Source organism: Microcebus murinus, chromosome 11, assembly GCF_040939455.1.
Source record: "Microcebus murinus isolate Inina chromosome 11, M.murinus_Inina_mat1.0, whole genome shotgun sequence".
Taxonomy (NCBI): domain Eukaryota; kingdom Metazoa; phylum Chordata; class Mammalia; order Primates; family Cheirogaleidae; genus Microcebus; species Microcebus murinus.
In genome coordinates, this window is record NC_134114.1 from 51,571,281 (window position 1) to 51,588,757 (window position 17,477).

Consider the following 17,477-nt stretch of genomic DNA (forward strand, 5'->3'; position numbering starts at 1 on the left):
TCATTCAAGAGATTCGTATGAAGCCTCAGTGGAGGGCAGGTACTGTGCTGGGCATGGATGGACAATGGTGAGAAGACAGTGGTAGCCCTGACCTCCTCAAGGAAAGTGACAGCGTTACTATTTGGGGTTCCTTTTTCATCATGCCAGACTGTTGTGTGCATTACAGAACTTTAACATCTCTGCTCACCACCAACCACTGGATACCAAATAATGCCCCTTAGTCACTGTGATAACCAAAAGCACCCTCCCTATTTCCAAATGCCTCCAGGGGACTGGATTGCCCTCAGTTGAGAACTACTGAATTTGAGTATGACAGCTGCCATAGAAAATATAGCATAGAGCTTTCAGCCAGGCTTAAAGGATCCCAGCATGGGTAGGAAGAGCCACAGAGAAGCCCATTCTGAGACTTCCTTCCTCTGCCTGAGATGGCACTTGCTGTTTACATCTTGTCCTGACCTGTGGACTCAGGATGCCAGGGAGACAGGACCAGGTCAGAGGTGCTGTGAAGCTCTCAAAAGACACTAAATTTAATTGGTTTGGGTAGTGAATAGAATTATTCGAAGAAATAGGGAAAAGCTATCCAGGGTGGAGATTGGTTAGAAAGAACCCCCTGACAGTCCTTGATAGTAAACTAGTTGGCCTAGTAAACAGATGTAGAGTTGACCCACAGCCCCATGGAAGGGGCTTAGAGGCTAAAGGTACATCATTTCAGAATTCACATTATCTGACCACTTCGGGGATCTGGTGTACACTTTTGTCAACGTGCAGCCCTCCTCCTCATTTTTTAGGTTGCATGTGATTATTTGGGAGAAGAGGAAGCATGATGACAGAAAGGAAGCTAACATTTATTGAGCACCTAGAATGGCCAAGCAAAGTACTGTACAGTACATTAAGAGAGTTATATCACACACAGGCTGATCCATGTAGAAGGAGCATAAACCTGGGAGTTGGGCAGCCCAGGGTTTCAACTCTAGGTTTTCCCCTTTTCAACTGGGGCAAGTTGCTTGATCTCTGAGCCTCAGTTTCTCCATATGGAAAATGAGGATAAAAAAATAAGAATAGCCCAATGTGCAGGGTTATTGTAAGATTTCATAAAATAAGAAATTTAAAGCACCTGGTACCAGAAAAAGACACTCAATAAATAGTCATTGTACTAGTATTTGGTTTTCCTAACACTGATAAGAAGATATCTTCATGGTTATACAGAGGAAGGAGAAAGACCTAAGACAAGATTAGTGCTGGGATCTAGAATAATTATAAGTCAGATCAATCATTTTTACTTCAAGTTTCTTATTTATTTATTCCAGGCCCCTTCACTGGGAGTTTTGAAGAAGAATCCCAGCAGTTGCTGTGGCTCTATTCTGTACTGGCCAAAACCATCAGGATGGGGTGGGAAGGGAGTGTTCTGGGTCAAACATTACAGATAGGGACAAATTAGAAAGTATGCAGAGGAATGCTACCTGCTGGAAAGGAGACATACACCCACACCTTATTGAGATGCCTGCTGAAGTTACCTGGTATTTCAGAAGAAAGTATGTTGGAGGCCTGAGTTCTTGATAGTTTATGTTTAAATACTTCAAGCTGACAAAATAATTGGAATTGTTTCATTTGATCCCAGTGGTAGAAACAGGGTCAGTGGATAGAGGTAACTGGGAAGTATATTAGTCTCCAAGTTAGGATAACCAATATTGGAAAGTTCTAGAAGGCTCAAACTGGGTCTTATCGCTTTAGTGTCTGTAGCATCAGCACAGAGCCTCCCCCACATGGGAGTGCCAGGGAGCACTAGCTGCTGTCATTATTACCGCCTGGTCTTAGAAGAAGCAGATTCTGAGAAGCTGATTATTTCTTCTTTAGCCCATCTGCCTGAGACCTTTGTTAAGAAAAACATCAGCTGGCTCTAAAAACTCAGGACAGTGCATCTTTTAAAGTCTAGCAATAGGTTCTTTTTTCCTACCCTCAAAGTCTCACTTTGCAAATACCGAAAAAAAAAAAAAGGCAAAAACAACAATTTTTATTAGGCCAGAAGGTTGTTTATGTAATAAAGCTAAGTAGCCATCCATGGGATGATCTGAAAGTGAAATTTTAAGCTACATTGAGCCTGCTATGAAAGGTCATTCTAACTTCCTTTGACCGTCTCATAACTGTGGTTCTCAGCATTTTGGTTTATGGCAAGAAAGCATTGCTTCTCTCCTATTTAGACGGTCTAAAAAATGGGCTTGTTTCCTCTTATGGTTTTTAATGAAGAACAAAGCCTATACTTCATATTGGTTCTAGGCCTAGACTCTTCTCACCTGATCCCTTAATGCATGTTTTCATGCATCTAACATACAAAGTTGATAGACTACTAAAGTCTGCTGGGCCAGAAAAATACGGCAACCGCATGAGCTCTCTAGCTCGAGCTCACTCAAGTGCATGTTCCACAAATGCAGCTGTCCTAACTGCCTGCCCGTGACTAAGGAAACGTGGATGAGGAATTACATCTCTAGAACTGCCCTTTAATCCTACTTCACGTTTTCACTTATTTATTAATTCATTCCAAAAATGTCTATTGAGCCCCAACGGTGTCAAAAACAGTTGCAAGTGGTGCTCACCAACAATCACGTTTGCTGAGGATTTCCTGCATTAACATGCATTCACTCACGTGGCTGTTGCAGCTCTCCATGAGCTCAGCACTACTCTTTTGCCCATTTTGTCAGTGGGGAAACTAGACACAAAGATGTTAAGCAAATTGTCCAAGGTCACACAGATAATAAAGAAAGGAACAAGGAGTTTTGGGGGAGATAGTTGTTAGATGGAGGAAGAAATTAAACATCAATGATGAATACTTCCAGGCACTTTCTAATCAAATATACAAACTTATTTTAGGTAGCAACTTAAGAATCGAAATGTTCTTTGCCACCAGAAGACCTAGATTATTCAAAACAATTTGTTAGTGAACCCTAGCTCTTGGCTACTTCAGTGGATTGCAGACTTCTCAGCTCAAGGACTTCCTTTGTAAATTTTATTTATTTTTTTTTATTTTTTCTTTCTTTCTTTTTTTTTTGTTTCATTTTTTTTTTATTTTTTTTATTTATTTTTTTTATTTTCCTTGGTAAATTTTAAAGACAAACTCATTTTGAAAATCCCTAATGAGTTAGAAAAAATACAAATAATCAAAAGTTAATTTGAGCTTAGTAACATCTTCACATTAATTTATGTTGAATGAATGAATTACTATAACATAACCAGATTTGAAAAACAGAGGTACATATACCTCTAAAACATTATTTAGTCAATCCAAAAACATTAAGTGCTTGACATCCACACACAGACTCTTTGTAAAAACTCCACATTCCCCCGAAGATCCACAAAGCTGTATGACTTCGGCTGAATCACTTATCCTCTCTGAGCCTCAGTTTCCTCATCTCTAAAGTGGGGATAACAAGAGAAGTTATTTCAAAGGATCTGAGAGAATTAATGGAGACTAACAAGAGTTTGGAGGACTCTTGCCCTACAGAGTACAAAAAAAGTTTAAGACACAGTTCCTGACAAACATAGTGCTAATGAGGTTAAGGAGAGCAGACACACATGGAAGAATTAGTAAGCATGTGAAACTACTAAACTAAATTGTGCCTTCTAGAATCTAGATCTAGAATGTGATCTGATAATGCATAAGGCAAAAAGTGTTTAAAATGAGTTTACTGTCACCTTATATACACAAGGGAAATTTGATTCCTTACAAAGTTGTCACGTTTTGTTGTTGTGTTTGTTTTGTTTTGTTTTTTGGTGGTGGGAAGGCTGCTAATCTATGGCTGAGACACTTGAAGATAGAGGGACCCATAGAGAATTTTCTGGATTTAGAGAATTTTCTGGATTTATCTTTTGCCTTATTGATATCTAAATCTTGGAATAATTTCATCACTCCAATTTCATCACAGTCCCTGCTGTGCTACACTGGGACTGAAGTTGGGAAATAGGGGTATGCACATATCACAGTGAGTGAAGATTGTTTTTGTTTGGTTTGCTTTGATCTGAAGCAGCAACTCATATTTATTGACTGACTACCATGGAAAGGAGGTTATGCAATGGTCCTAATATTAATATTTAATAATATCTTGATCCAAAGTAATTTGAGGCACATTTATCACATAAATTGAAACTCATTATAACGTGACTGGGTCAACGCCCCACATAATGTCACCATCTTGTAATTTTACAGCCTGCATCCGTCACATTTTGAAGATAAAATTGACTCCAGGGGATGGAATCTTGGAAGAAAGTTCTCTCAGTGATATTGGCTTGGGAGCAGCAGAATTTACTCCAGCCTCTCCCGTTGGGTTGTTGGGTTTTAAAGACAAGCTTTTCTAAGACGCGGGTCTACCTCCCCACCCCAGAATCCCTGGTGAACACTACCACTATTTGAGCGCCATAGTTGGAGATGTGGTGAGCATTGTGGAGGGGAAGGGCATACCTCTAACCCTTCTTAGGGAGAGGCAAACATATAAAATGTAACCAAAATGTCAAAAAAAAACCAAAAAACTTTTATTGGGTGTCGGGCAGGTGGGGGGGAGGGGACGGGTGTATACTTACATAATGAGTGTGATGCGCACCACCTGGGGGATGGACACGCTTGAAACTCTGACTGGGGGGGAGGGGTGGCAAGGGCAATATATGTAACCTTAACTATATTTGTACCCCCATAATATGATGAAATAAAAAGAATTAAAAACAAAAGAAAACCAAGCTTTTCCATCACTGCCAGGACTCCCGGTTCCCAGAGGTGATGAGTCCACACCTGTCAGCTTAGATGCCTCTCTTTCCCCTCACCCCCAGCAAAGCTCCTGGTCCCGTGAGCAGGGGAGTTTAGACTGATAATTTAAAGGACTAACAGTTTATTGAATATTACTGTGAGGTAGAAACTGTGCTAAGCAAATACATGAGTTATCACTCTTTAATCCCCACCCAAGGAGGGTGATGCTATTTTATACCTTCATCTGTATTATATACAGATGAAGAAAAGAGAGGTGAACCACCCATGGCCGCACTGCCAGCCGGTAAGACGGTCGGGATTTCATCTCAAGCAGCTGCTCCTAAGACGTGGGTCATAACCACTCGTATATAGCATCTTGCCACATTCCTCCCCGGCTTTTTTCTGGGCTACCATCTCACCCTGGTTGACACTCACATTTTACATGTTGCCAAGAGGATGGGAACCCAATAAACTGAGAGGCAACTGAATGAGAAGGAATAAAGGCTTTGGTTGTGGCTTTCTATGTGGCATTTGGTGACGTGCTAGCAGGGAAAGGACAAGAGGAATATCGATGATCATCCTTAAAGAAATTCTCAGAGCATAGAACTTGAAATCAGAGTGTACTTAGAGATCAACCAGTCCAACCCCTTCATTTTACAGGTGAGGAAACAAAGGCTCAGACATTTGTCCACTATCATAGAGCTGGTGCGGCTGACCTGGGTATCAAGAACTCCTCTCTTTCTCTCTCCACCCTCTTTGCACGCGTGAGCATACCTGTGCACACAATGAAGCTAAATCTATTATTAATAGTAAGTCTATTGTATCCTTCTAGAGCTATTCTATACATATGAAAAATATACTTTTTTTTAACAAAAATGATAGCACTGTCTGCAGTGAAAGCACCTTGGCTTTTTTAGTTAATTGTACAGATTGGAGAGTGCTTCCTTATCGAATATATAGAGCTGCCTCATTCTTTTTGTGTTTCCCAATTATTTTAAATAGTTTTATTGAGGTATAATTTACATAATATAAAATTCATGCCTTTTAAAATATGCAGTGTGATGAGTTTTAGAAAATGTATAAAGTTGTGCAACCATCATCAAAATTTAATCTTGGAATAATTTCATCACTCCAAAAAGTTTCATTACGCCTGTTAGCAGTCTATCCTCGCCCCCACCCCTAGCCCCAGAAAACCACTAATCTACTTTTTGTCTCTATACTTTGTACTTTAAGAAATTTCGCATAAATGAAACAATTCAATATTTATTACATGCCTGATTCCTTTAATAATATTGTGTCTGCCTTCTTTCACATAGCATGATGATTTTGAGATTCATCCATGTTGTTGCATATATCAGTAGTTCCTTTTCAGTTGTTAAGCAGTATTCCATTGCATAGATATAGCAGATTTTGTTCATCTACTCACCAATTTATGAACCTTTGGATTGTTTCCAGTTTGAGGCTATTATGAATAATGCTGTGGTGACCATTTGTGTTCAAATTTTTATGTAGATTTATGATTTCAGTTTTGAGGATAGTTACCCAGAAGTAAAATTGCTGGCTAGTAGGGTAGGTATATACTTAACTATTTAAGAAACTACCAAACTATTTTCCAAAGTGACAGTACCCTTTTACATTCCTACCAGCAACATATGACAGCTCCAGTTTCTCTACATCCTTATCAACACTTCAAATTTTCTATCTTTTTGATTTTCAACATTTTACTAACTATGTAGTGGTATCTCATCATGGTTTTATTAATAGCCCACATTTTCACAGTCTAATGGTATTAGTATCTTTTTATGTGATTATTTTGTATCTTTTTGTGTGTAAGTATCTATCCAAAACTTTTGCTCATTTTTAAATTAGGTTGTTTGCCTTATTATTGATTTCTAAGAGTTTTTTTTATGTATTCTGGAAACAAGTCCTTTATCAGATATATATTTTACAAATATGTTTCCTAGTTTGTGGCTTGTCTTGTTATTTTTATAATGGTGTTCTTTTACTGAAGAACAAAAGTTTTTAATTTTGATGAAGTCCACTTTATCAACGTTCTCATTTATTGTTTGTGCATTTTGTGTCAGAACTAAGTCATTGCCTAACCCAAAGTTACAAAGATTTTCTCCTGTGTTTACCTTTTGAAATTTTATAGTTCTAACTCATACATTTATTTGTATTTATTTATTTATTTATTTATTTATTTATTTATTTATTTATTTATTTTGAGACAGAGTCTCACTTTGTTGCCCAGGCTAGAGTGAGTGCCATGGCGTCAGTCTAGCTCACAGCACCCTCAAATCTTGGGCTCAAGCAATCCTTCTGCCTCAGCCTCCCGAGTAGCTGGGACTACAGGCATGCGCCACCATGCCTGGCTAATTTTTTCTGTATATATTAGTTGGCCAATTAATTTCTTTCTATTTATAGTAGAGACTGGGTCTCGCTCTTGCTCAGGCTGGTTTCGAACTCCTGACCTCAAGCAATCCACCCGCCTCCGCCTCCCAAAGTGCTAGGATTACAGGCGTGAGCCACCGCGCCCAGCCTAACTCTTACATTTAGGTCTGTGACCTACTTCAAGTTAATATATATGTTAGTAGGAGCTAGGGGCCAAAGTTCACTTTTTTCTTTTGTATGTAGATATTGAATTGTTTCAGTACAATTTGTTGAAAAGACTACCCTTCCCTTATCACATTACCTTTGCACCTTTGTTAAATCCATCAGACATATACCTGTAATCCATTTCTGGATACTATTCTCTTCCCTCATTTTTCAGGGCTCCTTAATATTCCATTATTCAAATGTTCTGTACTTACTTTAACCAATCTGTTATCCATGGACAATTGTACTACTGCTTTTTTTTTTTTCTGTTCCAAATAATGCTGTAGTGGATATATTGCAGTGTAGGTATGTCTTTTTGCATCTCATATTTGTGGAGTAAATTTCAAGAGAAGTCAATGCTACATTTTGATAGACACTCACAAAATGCTCTCTGTAGAAGTTTTGCTAATTCACAATTACCCCAGAAATGTCTGAGAGCACTTTCCAGAGCCCTTGAAACAAGTATGCTAATGAATGTTCCATCTTTGCCAATCAAGTAGATAAAAATGGTACCTCATAGTTTTAATTTGCATTTTCTTATTATGAATTAAGATGAGTATCTGTTATTTTTTACATGTTTAAGAGACAGCTATATTTCATTTTATGTGAAATATGTGCATCAGGTGATTTACTCATTTTTCTGTTCATATTAAGCTCTTTGTGATACACATTGCAAATGCTTCCCCCTGTTTTATGGTTGTCTTTTGACTTTGTTTATTGAGTTTTGACCCTGCAGAGGCTTTTTGTTTTACTGTAAAAAAAAATGTATAATAAATGTTAGGGCTTCTGGGTAAAACTAGAACGACCCTTCCTACTCTGAGATTAAAAAAAAAACCAAATCTCTCTTTTTTTCTAGTATTTTTATGTTTTTATTTTTTTAGTAGAATTTTAGGTTCACAGTGTGTTTTTATTTTTAACATTTTAAGTCTTTGATCTATCTGGAATTTATTTTAAGAAATTAAATTAGGATATAAGTTCCCCCCCCCAAATAGCTACCTAATTGTCCCAACATTATTAATTACATAATCCAACTTTCTCCCGTGATATGCAATGCTATTTTTATCATATACCAAATTCCCATATGCATTTGGATTTGCTGCTCTGTCATCCATTCATGCGTCAGTATGCACATTCAAACCTCTCTTCTCTGACTCCAAGTGTAGCATTCTTTCCTATATTACCTACATTCTCAAAACGACGCAGAGTAAGTGAATGAAGTGCTTTATGGATTGTTTGCAATGACACTTAAATCTTCTCTCACCTTCTCCCTGCTGCCACTAGCTAACAATATTCAAACTCTTTTTAATGTCTCTAAGAAAAATATAATTAGGACAGTTAATCTGGATGTATAGAGGACCGAAAATCAGATACTACATTCTTGAGTCAAATAAACAATTTGGAGCTAACCCACTGGCTCCTAATCTTTTATAAGAGCCAGTGATTTTGGATAGACAGGGTGTGTGTACGTGCACTCCAGCGTGCGGCATATGTACAAGTGCATATGAGATAGCGATTTATTAGGTAAACTAACTCCCCTTCCCAAACTATCCAGATTGGTTGAAGAACAAATACATTTGGCATTTTCTGTTCTAATCCTTCTGAGATAGGATTTGCTCACCATTAAATGTCCTTCCCAACTGCCTGTATTAAAGATGTGATGCTGGAATTCTTCTCCTGGGAGACTCAGAAGGGGGAAAGGAGCCAGTGTAAGTCATGCTGAATACTGGGGAGTGTCTGAGCACAGGGAGCCTGTGAAGACATGCTGAATGGGACTGCCTTCTTCAAAATGGTGCAGAATTGAGCTGCACCTTCCTTCCCTAAATCTGGGTTCTCTGCTTCTTCTCCAATATCCCCATTCAGATCTGAAGCCCAGGCTGCAGCCAGAAGATAAGAACTCTCTGTCCCTGGAAACCCTGACCCAACCTGAGGCAGGTGACTGTGCCATGACATCACTGCAGTGCCAGGAGGGCTGTGGCCATGTCGGAGGACACTCCCATTGCTTGCTGCATCATTGGATATCTCCTGAGTGTCAAGAAAGATGATCCTCTGATGCTTGTGATAGTCCCTCCTTGCCCAGCTCTCTGGATATACCTACTAGCAACCTCTCACAACTTCTTGCATGGTCCTCACTCTTAACAATTCAAGTTCTAGCACTTCAGAAACCCCATCTTGATTAAGTATAGTGTTCTTTAGCACCTTAAAAGTGCTCTATATATACATCTTTGAGGATAATGTTGGAAGACTCCTCTTTGTGGTGTTTTTTTGTTTTTTTTTTAAACTGAAAAAGTTTTCTGGGAGTGGAGAGGAAGGGAGAGAAGCTCCACTAACTATGCTCTGGGGAAGAAATTGCCTGAACTAGAAAAACAGCAAGAAACGAGTGGTGGGCACTATTATGGTGGGTGTTCCATGAGACTGTTCAAACCCAAATTTCCTCATCTCCCTGCGCATCCCGGGAAAGCAGGCCAGAGGGCCTCAGTGGCTGGGGTGGGGTGGGGGTGGGGGTGGCAGCTGCAGGCTCTATCCAGGCAGTCGCCTGGTGTGTACAGGCTGCACAAACCAAAGGCTGTTCCGGTCCTCTCCCTCGCTCTCTTCCTGCCCTGCTTCCTTCCCCCACCCCTCCAACAATAGTCCCCTCTTGATTTCTGTTCCAAGAGAGAACGGTGAGTCCCCGATGCAAAGGAAACTTCTAACTGGGACGAGTGAGGTGTGTGTACTGGCCTCTCCTTGGCTGCGGTGCTGGAGAACGGGCTCCTCCCTCTTTCCCCCCGAGGAAGACTCCTGGCAGATGGCAGGACTTCTTGCCTCCATTCTCCAGCATTCAAGGGAAGAAGCTGGCAGGGTCCCTTTTCTTCCTGGAAGGAGCACTCTCTTGCACGCATGCACTATTGTTTTTAAATATTTTTTTTAAGCTGTTGAAAAAAGCTCAACTTTTTTGTAAGTTAATGTACACAAACTACGCATCACTGCTCTCCCCAGGGACTTCTTTACCCTGAGCCAGTGGCTTGGGTAATAGGCAGCGCCTTAGTCCCTTCCCCAGATTTATTCGATCTGGGGAAAGGCCTGGAAACCTGCTCCAGGTGACTCTGATGATTGGTGCTCCAAACATACCTGAAAAATAATACTACAGCCCTTTCCTCTCTGAGAATGGTAGGATCTCATGGTGTGTAGTTAAGTTGCCAGGGAGACTACAGAAATCACGCCTAATGTTGCTCAGAGCTGAATAGAATTGAGACTTGTCTAGTGATGCCACTATCTGATTAGAATTATGTTGTCTTGGACAAGGTCAAAGTTAACAAATGGCTTTGTAACTCCTTGGAATAGGGATCTGCATCCCAGGATCAATCTGTGTGCAACAGATCAAGATCCAAAGGCAGTGCTGCTCAAACTTGAATGTGCAACAGAACCACGCGGAGAGCTCGTTAAAATGTTGATTCTGGGCCAAGGCCTGAGAATCTGCAATTCTAACAAGCTTCTAGGTGATGCCCATGTTGCTGGTCCTTAGACCACATTTAATGGGCACTGTTCTAAAGGATACTTAATTATTAGCTACAGATGACACTTCCCCTTAATGAGAAACCTGAAAACAAGCAACATCAATTTAGTGACCTTCAGCAAATCATTTACATTCTCTACTCTGTTAAGCAAGGTGGTTGCCTTTCTTCATCACCAAGATTAGGACAATAAAGCACTTCCTTTTTAGAATGGTAGGGTTAAGTGAAATGATGTATATTATTATTGTATATTATAGTTCTTAGTAGACCCCAAACCTGGCAACGACTCTGCCATGAACATGCCATCCGTGGTGGTAGTAGTATTAAATCATTCTCCCATTTAGTATCAGTGGCCATTACAGAATAAGGTCAAAATGGAGCCATCATATATCAGAGGAAAGTGGAGAATGGTCCAGAATTGCCTATGTGTGCCCCTGGTACCTGACGCTAAGGAGATAGGCTTTATCAATGTGAACAGGGAAAGCTTTTCAGTTTCTACTACTAACAGCAGAAACCTTGGACCCCAACATAATCAGCAACATCCAAATTCCCAATTTGTCATTAGGCATTTATATTTATCACTTTAAATTTGCCAAATAAGCTTAAAACTGCCTCAATCCAGTATTTGCTCATCTTGGCTGTCTCCATTGCCTTTAATTAAATAAAGGAAAGGGTGTTGTGCTCAACAAGGATATCACATTTCTCTCCCTGAGTTCACCCCATAGTGTTTTGTACACTCAGTCCGAGTGGTATTGCTTTAACTTGGATTTACAGCCTGTGCCTATAACAAACCAGAGAGCGCTGAGCATTTCCTACAAGGCTGAATGCTGGCTCACAGCTCTTTTAGTCAAGGGAAAACAAATGACCATTCTCTCTCTCGCCAAAAACAATTTGCTAACCCATCATCTGCCCAGAAAATAAATGGAAAATATAATGCAACCAAAAGTCTTTTCTGTGTATCTATCTTATAAATGCTAATCTTCCATGAACAAGTGGGTGGTGGGAACTGCCAAGATGACGGTTTAATATACACGTACCAGCCCCGTGCACACAACAGCAAAACAACCCCATTCCAGTCAATTCAGGTGAGGAATAAATCTGTCAAGCTGGCAGTTTGGCATTGTCTAGACTGCAAAAAAATTTGACTAACTTTTTTAGTCATTAACCACTTCGTTTGGTGTTATATAAAGATAGCATCTTTCATTCTGCATTCAGCTTATTCATCAACTCATCTATTCAAAAAATATTCCTTATGCATGTATTACATGCTATGTGCTATTTCCTGTAGTCTCCAGGTGTACAGCAGTAAATAAAACAAAATCCCTGTCCTGGTGGTGCTTACTTTCTAGTGAACTTATGTGTTATGCACGGCACCTGATGAAGACATGTTCCTATTCTTTTATCTAAATATCATTGCTTTATGTAAACGTATTTGGCATTTGGATAGTCAAAAAGACTAGTCTTTACTAGCTTAGCTGTTTCCAAGAGCGCACATCAAGATATTTGTTGTCTTTATATTCCTGTAGGACCGAGACCTGTGCTCATTGCCACTCTATTTCATTAGTCATATAAATACATTAGGGGAAAAAAGTGATTTAGGTAGAGACAAAATCAGAAACCTCAGAACAGCTTTTTTTATAAGGTACATATTTTCCTTATAATTAAAGCAGAGTTAATGTGACTTGTGAGTGCTGTTTTTTTAAACACTCATATCAATCCTTTTGCCTTTCCATGTCACCATCAATTTAAGAACAAGGATCTAACTTCTAAAATAGGCTCAGCACAGCACACATTGTAAAAGGTTTAAAAGAAAAACCTTATGAGATCAAATCTACTAATATTTTTTAAAAGTGAACAGAAAAAGGTTGATATCTGTGTATTTTTATTTAAAAAAGAATACATGCTCGCTGTAAGATGCAAATAATATGGAAATGCATAAATCAAAAAGTGCTATTTATATTGAATTACAATATTTATCGATCTATAATCAATCTTTTTATAACTTATATATGGCTGTTGATCAGTATCATCAGATTGCTAGGACATTCCTTATTCCATAATACTAATCGCTTCTAGAATAACAATTGATGTATTCAACACTAAGTTCTAGAGAGAACATCCAATGTAGAACAGGAATTCCCTTTGAAAGCATGGCTCTGAGTGCATGCACTTATAGTTAACGTCCATGTCATCCCGGAGAAGGCGGAACAGACACTCACCTTCCATCTCAGAGAACCACAGGACGCCAACAGCAGCTTCCCACACTCACCCAGTGCAGAGGGCCGGGAAGAGGACGGTGGGAACGAGCGCCCCCCTCCCCAACCCCAAGTGAATTCTGATACATAGTCTCACACACAGACTGCCTTGAAAATTACTTATTTAGTCCAGCCTGTCATTTCATAGACGAGAAAACCGAGGTCCAAGCAAGTAAAGAAATCTTTCAAGTCGCGCATATAAGGGAGTGCAAAGGTGGGATCAGAAGTGTTCTGACTCACCATCTAGTCTTTTTTTCTACTCCACGCAGCAAGCACAAGAGAAGGCACCTTTCGCACGTTAGTGCGGTACACCTCAGCTTCGATTTGTTTTCCTAAGGTTGAGTGTCCAAACAAGTCTCTGCTGCATGAAGCCTCTTATTCCAACAAAAAGACCCCAATGGTTATAATAACAAAAGGTTGTTAGTGGTAGATTTGTGGTTGTTTTTTGCTTTCAGAAAGTGGAGGGATATTTAACTAAGACCTAAGTAAAAATATCAGTATTGCTTGACAAACGAATGGGCATATAAAGTTTTGAAGTTTAAAAGAGTGAGAGAAAAATAGCAGTTGGGTCAATCAGGTACCCCGCCCCCCACCCTGCACACGCCCCGTGTGGGGATACCGTGTTCCTGTGTGTATCTGTGTGAAGGTGGATGGCTCCCTGCCAGAATGTTTGAGGAGAGAGAACTCCAAGTATGCTCCTCTCTCGGTGGGGGCAGATATGTCACTTCAAGTCCTTTTCTCTCTGGCTGAGTCACGGCACAGTCACTGTGGTCTCCAAAAAATCTGTCTACAGCCTTCCATGGACAGGTAAAAGGTCACCCATGACACAGAGCTCTAGAGGTTGGGGAAGTGGGTGAAAGGGAGAAATGTCTACAGTATAATTAAGGTCTGTTCACACATTCATTTAAATAGCAAACTTTCATCCCAGATGAACTTTCCCCTGCATTGAGCACTATTGAATACAGCTGGTATAATCAACGAAGCTAAATCTGGCATTTCTGCTATTAGCAAAATGAGTATCAATACATTAAACTCTACCTTCTTTTACTGTATAAGGATTTGGGGTTCATAATATCATCACTCAATATGGGCCCAACTCTAAAGCTACGAGAAATAATTTTTGTTCTGATAAATCCTTGGTATAGTATTAAGCAAGAAAAATTACAGGAATTATAGAAGACTCATCTAGTCTCTACATTAATAGAATACAGTACTCTGAAGTGTTAATATATGACTTAAAGATTACAACTGATATTGATTGACTCCTATTACTTGCCAAGCATTGTGTTAACTGTTTTATAATCATATTTAACCCTGACAAGAACTCTCTTGTATTCATGCAATTTTACATGTGGGAACACTGAGACTTAGGTTAAACACCTGAGCTAAGGCCCCTGATCAGTAAGTGACAAAGCTGGAATTCAAATTCAATTTGTATGACAACGTAGCCTGTGCTCTATTGTAACTTGATTCACATCCCAACACACAGACCTAACATGATTTAAAATTAAATTTGTAATTTAGCTGTGTGTACAGATTTGGCAGAAATAAATTAATGAAATCTGTGTGTGTCAAATTCTGGATCATTCCACACTGGAATTCCCCCAATGATATCACGAAACAGCCTCTGATGACCCCAAAGAAGAATCATCCACTGGAAGTTTCCACGAATGCCAACTCACTCCTTGGAGTTGAGCAGACATAGACTGAGTAGTAGCGACTTAGATTAGACTTGTTGGTGGCTTTTTTCTTCAGGTAGCTGATTTTTTTTTACCCAATATCCAACAACTATTCTTATGGCAATGGTTTAACTTGAATGGAAACATTGAATATATATTTTTTTGCTTTAAAGAAAATAGCTTACCCCCAGCTCCTTACTCTCCAGCAGCAATGAAGATGTGTGCTAGCAGGGGCTGTTTTCTGGGCCATTGGCCCTACCCACGTTTTGCCTTCCTTGTCTTTAGTCTGAGGACTCTGCTATTATTAATTGTTTCTGATTGCATCTGATGCTTTTATTCAATAACCAAAACTATAGAGTGTTGCATGGCGTTGTTTTAATCGCGCAGAAAATTAAATGCATTATCAACAGAAATGAAACTGAAAGGAGCAAGTCAAGATCGCAGCCCTGAGTTTTCTACTGGGGTCACAATTGCTGATAAATGATGCAATAACGCCCAACACAGTCAGCCCTGGCTACCTTTTGACCTGAAGATCTACGAAAATGGAGTGGCCAGGGTCGCTGCTAGGGAAGCTGGAAACCACTTTCCACCGTTATTAGAATAATTTTGCATCCTCAAGCAGGCAAATGCTAATCACATCTCTTATACATTGTTCATTTTATGGTGCTCCTAAGGAAAGTCTCTTGTAAAAAGGAGAAGAGAAAGGAGGTCTGACTAATAGAACAAAACCTACACAACAGTCTAGTGCTATCATATGTTCTCATCCTTATTAAGATAATGGCTCGGTTGTGAATAAAGATCAATTCCTTGATTGTGGCTAAAGCATAGATTGGCCAAAGTAATTTTAAAATAAGAGTTCAGATATTTTTATCATACTCTTCATATCCCAGGTTATTTCAGTCAGTAAATTTCATAGAAATGAATATTTTTAAAAAGTATGCTTGGCCATTGCCTTTCACCCATTCGATGCCTCTCTAAATTAAACTACTCACATTAGTAAACATACACTGTCTTTCCAAGTGATCTTGCTGGCCTATTTTTGACAACATGATCTCAGCTCCCTCATGGCTTACCATGATGAGTTCTTGGTAACATTATCCTTTCTGACAAATTTAATTGAAGCAAGTTAGACTTTTAAAAACTAGATATGTGTATGAGCTTGACTAGCTTGCAGTACTCTATTTGGTGCTTGGAAAACCAGGCACTGGGTGAATGTTTTTCAGTTGCATCTACAGCTTAGTTTTTTTTCCCCCTCCTACTCACACAAGCGATCAATCTTAATCTTCCCATTCTAGTTACATGTTGTTTTCCAAAACTAAAGCTATATGCCCCAAAATCTCTGCCTTCTTTTGTGTGGCAGATGACGTCTTCCATTGACAGCAAATAATAAATTTACACTGAGTCCACATGTGGAACCTGAGCACATAAGCCACCCCCCAGACGCACTGCTATTTCAAAGTGGCATTCCTTTCTTTTTTCAGTGATGCAGAATAACAGTCACAAAGTAACAGTCCTCTTTTGGGGGGATGCCACAGGGAATTAAAAAAAAGAACAGGAGAAGGGCACCTCAATCCAGACAACATGTTACAAAACCTCCAGAGCAAACCACAATTCTTAACAGACACCCTGATAAGGTTCCCAGGACACAGAGCTGACGAAGAGTGAACACTCCAGTGGGACACATCACACACTCCAGTGGCTCCTGGATAACCTGGCCACGTTATCTGTGCCAAAATTCAGATTTAACACAGTGTCCTCCTTAGCCCCAGTGCAATTCTATTTCCAGTTCTGGCAGCCTCAGCTCTGCAAAGCATCAATATTCTCTTAAAAAAAAAAGTATAAGCTGAAATTCTGGGCCATCCATCAGTCATCCCCTTTGATTAAAGACTATACCCAGCAAGGTATTTTCTGTTGAAGATGCCCACAGCAGTATCCATCCCAGGGACATCGAAATGGAAGCAGAAATGAGTGCATGGGTGACTTACCAGCTCCTGAGGTCTGAATGGCTGCAGCAGCCTCAATCCTTTACCTGATCCCTGCTCTCTGTGTCTCTCTCCCTCACTCTCTCCCTCTTTCTCTTGTGTACAGATTACAGGGAACTTAAAGAACTCGCAGGGACAGTGTTTCAAATGACTTAAGAAAGAGAACAGGAACAATACTTCGTTCTCTTTTTCTCAGATGAGTACCTTCGGGAAGAAGGAAGGAAGGGAGGGGAGAGGGAGGAAGTCAACAACCCTTTGCTTTCCTGAAAAAAAATAAGGAAACAGAAGATAGACATCTCATTTTCTCTTAAACAAAATGTTGGAAGGGGCAAAAAAAAAAAAAAAAAATCTTTGAAAAAAGGAATTCCTCAAATATGCTCTCTGCCCTGGGAGCTTTAAAGAGATGAAAACGCCTTAGTGGCCTGTCCTGTCCAAACAAATGGTGTTCCAGAAAGGCAGGCTCTCCTGAGCTTGCAGACTCTGGTATCTGGTTTGCAGAACTGACACAGCCAAAAGGGAACAAATCATGTCATGTCGACTCTGAGCAAGGGAAAGTTTCGCCTGCTGTGCTAACGGAGGCAAACCTGCAGCCCGTGAGACAGGGCACCATGGCTGGTTAGCCCGGACTTTTGGCTTTTCTAGGCCCTTTGAAACACCAGCATTGCTGCAACCCCTCGGCTAACTCTAGATCCTTAGAGTTTTTCCAAGATCGAATAGCAAATTTATGCACCGGTCACTGCACTTTA

The 17,477-nt window shown here is 39.9% G+C and overlaps 1 protein-coding gene across 1 annotated transcript in view; it reads right to left on the reverse strand.

The window, feature by feature from the left end:
- Window positions 1–17,191, reverse strand: part of ZNF366 (zinc finger protein 366) — a 66,749-nt gene extending 49,558 nt beyond the window's left edge. The window contains exon 1 of the mRNA XM_012783297.2: window positions 16,735–17,191. The gene's annotated coding sequence lies outside the window, so the exon portion shown is untranslated. The remainder of the gene's footprint in view (window positions 1–16,734) is intronic.
- Window positions 17,192–17,477: the final 286 nt, after the last annotated feature.